General features: G+C 41.8%; 1 protein-coding gene across 1 annotated transcript in view; it reads left to right on the top strand.

Annotated features, from left to right (window-relative positions):
• Positions 1–5986: 5986 nt before the first annotated feature.
• Positions 5987–8132, top strand: part of tmcc1a (transmembrane and coiled-coil domain family 1a) — a 40394-nt gene continuing 38248 nt past the window's right edge. The window contains 2 exon segments of the mRNA XM_056422728.1: positions 5987–6071; positions 7137–7200. The gene's annotated coding sequence lies outside the window, so the exon portion shown is untranslated.

Raw genomic sequence — 8132 nt, 5'->3', positions numbered from 1 at the left:
TCCTTCAGTCCCCGGGCCTTTCCTACGTCGGCGCCCGACCTTGTGCCCTCGCCGGTGCTGGGGATCGATCCCAGGCCCGGCCCGCCTCCGCTGCCACGCTCCGGCCCTCTTCATTCAGTCCCCGGCCGCCGCTACACTGGATGCTCTAATTGCCGAGGGCCACTGAGAGCCGGCATCCTCGTCTGGAGCGCTCTCTCGGAAGGAAAAGGGCCGCCGGGCAGCAGCCGCTCGCACTAATCTTTCCCATTATCCTCCGGCCTACAGGACAACAACACCGCCTGGCCCTGTGGTAAGTGTGTGTGTGTGTGTGTGTGTTTTCTGTTTGCATCTTTCGGCTAATGGGAGCACAGGTCTGATCGGACCATGTGAAAAACAGAGCGTCGTCATCGTGTTGACGACTCGCTCTTCGAGAACATCGCCGTGAGATAAAACTCGAGCTTTTTTGTCATGTTTTTTTTGTTGCTTTTAGCGCCGAGCAACAACCACCAGGAGCTGAGATGTGGAGACTGACGACTCATCTGGCCGACGCGTCCCTCCTTTGAGCTGCCACTGGTTCCCAGTGGCGCCGGTGATTCACACGTCTAATTTCAGCCCTTAATCGTCGCAATTAAACATTTTAATTTAGAAATTAAAGCAAGCTTCACGCATGGCAATAATCATTTGCGGGTTCAGTTACAATCTTCGACGGCCTGATGAGAAATTAAACTATTTTTACTCTCAACCCACCAACAGGCGATGTGACGACTCAGTTAAGGGGGGGGAAAAAACTAGAAAATGTCGCCGTGGTCAGAGAGGGGGGGGGGGGGGGGGCAACACTCAGAGGTACCTGGAGGGGGTGGGGAGGTATAAACTACAAAGGTGTTTTTCATTTGTCTTGCAGATGTTATTTATCCACGTTTATGAGTGATAAACCTTTTCGTCCACTTTAAGCTGTAACTACATTGTATCGTCATAATTGTTGTGTTTCTGACCTCAGTCCAAGTCTCTCAAGTCAAAGACACACTTATGCAGATCATGGGAACATGAATTAGGAGTTTGCATGCATCAGTGTTGTCGATGTTTTCCCCACAATGAAACTGTTTGTCCAAAACAAGTGCCATGTTTTTTTCTCACTAAATTATAATGTTCACATTGTAGCAAATCTTTGATCCTGTAACATTGAATAATCAACACTCAACATGAAGTACAGGTGATACGGTATGTTTTGCAGGAATTTGGTCCTAAATAAAATAAAGAAATGGACCGGACTGTCGGTGGCTAGCGCTGTCGGTGGCTAGCGCTGTCGGTGGCTACGGTTAAAATTTTGCTTGCATGAAAACATGAATTAATGATGTTAATGTGTTTATCTTTAACAGGTGACCATGGTGTAAGCGGGTTGATGTCCATTGATTCCTGATTATTGGTGTACGATCTCTCTTCAACCACGTCTGGGGGTCACGGCTATGCGCCGTATGACTCGAGCCTCACAGGAGCTGATGAAGGAAGTGGAGTTTGAGATTTTGTATTTCTTATTTTCTAGATGAGTGAATTATGGCCTCCGGCACGGTCTACTTTGAAGCGGAGCTCATTGTTACCGATAGGATAGGATAGCGATATGTCTCCTGGAATATGAAGACGACATTTGGAAGTGTTTTGCTATGTTCAAAGAGTTTATCTCCTTCTTCGCTTGTCTTTTTTCTATCTACCCGTTAGCACTTGTACATAATCCGTATGAACATTTGCATTAAAATTGTTCATTTGTCTATATCTATATATTTAAAATTGTTGTCCATATTCATCGTATATATATCTTGTCATGTCTCCTACCTCTTTTATAACTTTATAACTTCTACTGCCACCTTCACCTGCACTTTACATATATCTATATCACATCTGCACTAATCACCATTATTGCTGCTCATGTTCTTACGGTTCATACCACTTATATCTTATATCACACTGTATATATCCTATTTATTTATATTTATATTACCATTATGCACATACTCTGCACTCTTCTGCTTTGCACTTCTGGTTAGATGCTAACTGCATTTCGTCGCCCCAGTACTTGTACTCAATAAAGTTGAATCTAATCTAATCTAATAAGGAACAAGCAAGAATATCAAATTGCAGAGCGGGCTTATTTCTATTTTATCTATTCTCAAATTTTAAAAACGTTTGGAGAGCAAAAAATAAAGCAAACAATAGTTTTAAAGCAACGCCAGGAGGCATTAGTATATAAATGACCCGTGAAGCAGTAAATGTGCATGATCCACACGACACAATGGAAATGCAGAAGAGGCTCAAACCGTTCACGAAACATCTGCAACTGAAAGTATTTAATTCAAGTGTTTAAATAACAGTAAATTCACCTCCGTATTCACAGCACCATCTTTTCTCTTTGACTCCTCACTAGTCTCTCTTGCCATCGTGTATATATTACCATATTACTATATTACCATATTACTATATAACTGTCAGACCCTCCAGCAACAACACACATTCCCGTTGACGTTGCCAGCGCTGCTCACGCTTCACAGTCCGATAGCTTCTTGAGACGTGAGACTGGAGTGGAGTCAATGTCCGAAGAGCTGTGAAGAGAATTAAACCGCAAACATCCGTTCACACACACTCCCTTCTCAGACCCTCATGGACACCTTTAATGCCCTTCCCTTCACTGTCTCCTTGTCCTTCACCCTCAGGTTACATCATTACCTGCAGCCGCTCACAAGTACACCGTTATGGACACGCAACATATATTCAGTGTGGGTTTTCACATCGGACTAAATCACAGCGAAGTGTTCATCCTAAAAGAGCGGAACATCGTGAGCAGGCACGTGCACAGACATTTTGGGGGGCAGGTGCTCAAACCCAAAAAAAGGGCACCCAATGCCAAAAAAAAATTCTGACAGTTGAAGCATTAGCATCAATACACTGATGATGCTGTCCTCGACCTGCGTTTCCTCTGGGCAGCATCAGACCACTAGCTTACATTTTCTTTATGAATAAAGATGAATTATTTTATAGCAACAACAGTACAAGCGTTCTGATTGGCTAATGGTCATCATGCCAGCCACGTATTGCCCTCCTCGCTGGTCTGATACGGATCCGTATTGCCCTCTTACGTCATTTTCAAAATAAGCGATATTGATAGACATTAACAGCCAAGAGCAGTGGTCCTCAAACTAAGGCCCGTGGGCCGGATACGGCCGCCTCCACATTTGGCCCGGCCCTCTGAACAATACCAGAGGCCTTATGATTTTTTTTTCAGTATGGCCACGCAAATCCTAGACGAGCCCCTGTTGAATAGAACGGAATAAGAACTCTCTCTCTCTCTTTTCTCTCTCTCCTCTCTCTCTCTCTCTCTCTCTCTCTCTCTCCCTCTCTCTCTCTCTCTTTTCTCTCTCTCTCTCTCTCTCTCTCTCTCTCTTCTCCCTCTCTCTCTTTTCTCTCTCTCTCTTCTCTCTCTCTTCTCTCTCTCTCCTCTCTCTCTCCTCTCTCTCCTCTCTCTCTTCTCTCTCTCCTCTCTCGCCTCTCTCTCTCTTTTCTCTCTCTCTCCTATCTTCTCTCTCTTCTCTCTCTCTCTCCCTCTCTCTATTCTCTAAACATAACTAACGTCAGTAAACAGCTGCAAAGCTTTGAAATCATGGATTTCGTGAGTTTTTGTTTGTTTATTTGTGTGGAACCGTCGGACCAGTCGTGACGTCATGTTTTCAGCAGCGCTAATGTTGTGGTTGATTTATCACAAAACAACGTCAGGGGACGAACACGTCATGACCTGTGTGTCTGATGCTGCGGGTCAGAGGAGAAGGAGGTGCAGCCGTTTGGTGGCGCGAGGAGCACTGCGCGGAGGAGGAGGTGGAGGAGGAGGAGGAGGAGGGGAGGGGGGCCTCGTGAGCGCCGCGGAGCATGTCGGGGCGAAATTCTCACAAGAACTCAAATAAATGCCCCGTCGGATATGAAAACACATTTGGGGTGAGTTTATGACAGAGAGAGTAACTTTTATTCTTAAATATTGAAGAATGAAAAAAGGGGCTTCAGCAAAAAGGGCACTTGACTCATCCAGGGCAAAAGGGCTGGTGCTTGAGCACCACTAGGGCTCTATCTGTGCACGTGCCTGATCGTGAGAATAGTCGCTGTTTTAGGAGACGGGCCAGCATCAGCACCGACAGCTGCTCCGACCGCCATCTGTGCGCCGATGTCGCCACCTAGTGGAGAGAAGCTGGAACTACCAAGGACATGACTCATGAAAGTGATGCTGGTTTATTTGGGTGATTTAACCACCACAAGCCTTATATACTGTGCTTTATACTGTGCCATATATTGTGCTATATATTGTGCTATATATTTAGCTATATATTGTGCTATATATTGTGCTATATACTGTGCTATATATTTTGCTATATATTGTGCTATATATTGTGCTATGTATTGTGCTATGTATTGTGTTTTGCTATATATTGTGCTGTATACTGTGTCATATAATGTGCTATTTATTGTGCTATATACTGTGCTATATATTGTGTTGTGCTATATATTGTGCCATACACTGTGCCATATACTGTGCTATATATTGTGCTATATATTTTTGTTCTGCTGTATATTGTGCCATATACTGTGCCATATATTGTGCTCTGTATTGTGCCAAGTGATGTGTTGTTCTGTATATTGTGCCATATATTGTGCTATATATTGTGCTATATATTGTGTTGTTCTGTATATTGTGCCATATATTGTGCTATATATTGTGCAATATATTGTGCCATATATTGTGCCATATATTCCCATTATATTTGAAAGAATGCCGACATCTCTATGGTAGATATCTCCAAACCTATAGGCAACTCACACCAAAACAATCAATTGAATGAGTGAAAATGCACAAAAAACATATATAAACAAGGATAATATAATCTGCTATAATATAACAAATAGTACTATTAATTGTGTGGTGAACTGTCCCTTTAAATGCCCAATAACGAAGACCTATACCGTAACATGTAAAAAGTCGACTTTACTAAAAAAGAGTCAGGAAATCGATTGCCTAAACATTTCTAAGTGAAGTTTTTTATTCCTTTTAAGTTGTTAAAGCCAAACATGACATTTAGCCTCCTCATCACGTAAAAAAAGTCCACTCCAGACAGTGGTTGAAACATGTTGAATTTAAATGATTTATCCACTATAATAAAGGCTTTTTAGTATTTCTTTCCTGGTTGTTTTGGAGATAAATGTTCATCTTGCCATGGCTACCGAGGCTTTGAGAGGGCAACCGTGCACTTATTAACCTGGGATGAAATGCTCCGAGGAGGCGAGGGAACAGGAAGACGGACGTAGTGTAAAATTAGGTTTTAATTAGGTTTTAATGGGGAACTACATGGTTCTCTGGAATTAACACAAATGTCAAGCTGAAGAGAATGCTGCATATCTTGTTGTCCAGGAGTCAATTAAGCTTATTGAGCCAAAACAGTACAATATGTAAACATTTGTTTATTCAGCTAAGAAAGTAGTTATTCATCAAATATGTCCATCTCTCATGCAGCTTTTGTATGCTGCAAGTCACTGGCTCACAGTCCAAGCTGGATGAATTAGGCCAGCCATGTCATTTAATGTTCGACCAGAAAATAGACACATTTTGTTCTCCGTCTGTCGGTTTTATTCATTGTATTTTTCACATTTTGTACATAGCCAAGATAAATAAACAAAAAAAAGCAGATGTTTATGCCAAAACAGTAATTATGAGATGCTGTTTGAAATAGTACGTCACAATTATGAGATGTTAAGTCATTATTTTGAGATAGTATCTCATTATAATGACTTGAATGATCTTTATGTTTTTCATCGCAAGTGGAGGAAATGAAATGGGGTTTCCATAGTTTTTCTGAGGGAGTGACACCTCTGTCCGCGACACGATCTTTGGCCCGTTCCGTTTTCGGTAACGTGCTACGTCATGACGTCAGAAGCCGAGCGAGAGAGCGGACCGTTGGTGCGGACCGTACTCGGAGGAGGAGGAGGAGGAGGAGGAGGAGGAGCGGGTGCCGCCGCCGCCGCTCGCTGAACGTCCGTCAGCTCCAACAGTTTGCTATCACCCCGTTGTGAGTGTAACATATACATTGTCGTCCTCTTTTTTCCCCCCGGTTGTTTTTACCGACAGCTCGTGCCGCTGTGTGACCCGCGCGGCGCCTCCGTGCTGCGCGAAAAAAGCCGTAAAGAGTCGGTGTCGATATTTCATCGTATTAGCAGCTCGGTGGACCGTGAACCTGAGTCCGTTACCGCTGCTCACTGGCGACACCGACCGGCACCGAACTAACGTCTATTTTTTTTAAAACATTTTTTAAATTTAATTTATTTTGAAGACACATCGCTTCACAAACGTACACGACGGCTCGCCCGCTGTTATTTAATTATTTAGCGATTTTAAAAGTACGTCTGTTACTCAACTTAGGTTATATATTTCGTATATTTCTCTCGTGACGTCATCACAGGGTTCACGTGCGGGTGTTTTGCTGCAGTAGCTATTTAATAGAAGAAGAAGAAGAAGAAGAAATTACAATTGTTCTACAACAGGTGTGTATCATTGATTTTTTTTGTAGAGTAAAACAAATAAACAGCAAAATATATAGAATTATTTATATCTATTATATAAATAATTCTATATATTTTGCTGTTTATTTGTGTTTTACACATGTTTTACGTTTAAATAATGTAATAGCTTGTTATGGACTTAAAGTTGTGAGTTTCTTTCTCCAGACTCCTCAAACTTAACTTTACAAAAAGGCTTTCATACTAATCTGTCTCCAGGGCCTTGCCGGTTGCAACCTGCACACGCTTTATAAAACCTCAGCGGGGTTCATTTCAGTCTCAACATGGCTAATGCAATCCGATGGGTTAAATACATTTCATGGCTCGGTGAGGATGGACATCCAGCAGCCTCATCACATCTGATGCCTGGTATACTTAACGGAGGAGCAGTTCTTTATTATATCCCCCCCGCCCCGCAACCTATTAGCAGTGTCTGGAAGACAGACGGACGGAGGCATACGCACTCTCGCTCACAGGCGTAGAGCTGGCTGGCAACGGGGACGACGACCTGCCAAGAAAGCATTTAGAGGATTGCAGTTTCCATCTGACTTTTTCTTTTTTTTTCTCCCTTCTTGCAGACCTGTGGGCCCGATGTTGTCGTCTCCTCCGATGAAGGGAATCCGTCGTGACGATGGACCCGAGGTTTGCTTTTCACCCACTTGCTCGTCTATTCTGGCAACAGTTTCCGTCTCTGATTCGACACGACGACGTCTCGTCTCTCGCGTTATTGGAAGTCACGTATTGAGACACCGGGATGCACAATTACATCTTCTAAATCGATGATGATGATAATAACAACAACAACAAGCTCGGACTTACTTACTTACATTTCTCAGAAAGTTGTGATCAAACTTTACTATGAGAGCTGGAAATTATTTCTTTATTTTGTCGTTAACATTTTTACTTGAAACTGTAAAAAGCACTTTTCATTTGCCAACTATGTGTCAACACAGAAGTAAACAAAACAATAGGCTTTATTTATTGAACTATACCAGAACACATGCTTCATCGTGATTGTTTTCAAGATATGAAATGACCGATATTGTAATTTTATTTATATATATTCAAATTAATAAAAAAATTAACTATTAATTTTTAAACATGAAATTGCGATTATTAATTAATCATAAAAGGTGATTAATCGTACTAAAAGTTAAATATGTCAATCGTCGAAAAAAAAAATTAATTAAAAGCACATTTTTTGAATTGCGATTATTAATCATGATAATTACGATTAATATCGCAATTAAAAGTTAAAGTTCATTCTTTTAAACAAAACTTCACACAGAGCTGTGTTTTCAAAGAGGCTACTACATATAAAGTGCCAGCGAGGTATTTAATATCGAGGATGATAAATTGTTTCTTCAGTGAAACATCAGATTAGTAAAAAAAAGTATATTGAGACCCCATTGGTCCTGTCATCTTTAACATTGAACAGCAGAACCAGTGGCCTTGGTAACTGACTGACATTCACATATGTCACGTTAACCCTCTGGAGGCTGGGCTCATTTTATACATTTACAAACAAACAAAAAATTCAATGTTTAACCCCTTCGGGTCATTTTGACCCGAAA

Source organism: Pseudoliparis swirei, chromosome 9 (assembly GCF_029220125.1).
Source record: "Pseudoliparis swirei isolate HS2019 ecotype Mariana Trench chromosome 9, NWPU_hadal_v1, whole genome shotgun sequence".
NCBI classification, from domain to species: domain Eukaryota; kingdom Metazoa; phylum Chordata; class Actinopteri; order Perciformes; family Liparidae; genus Pseudoliparis; species Pseudoliparis swirei.
This window is presented reverse-complemented; position numbering and strand designations above follow the sequence as displayed.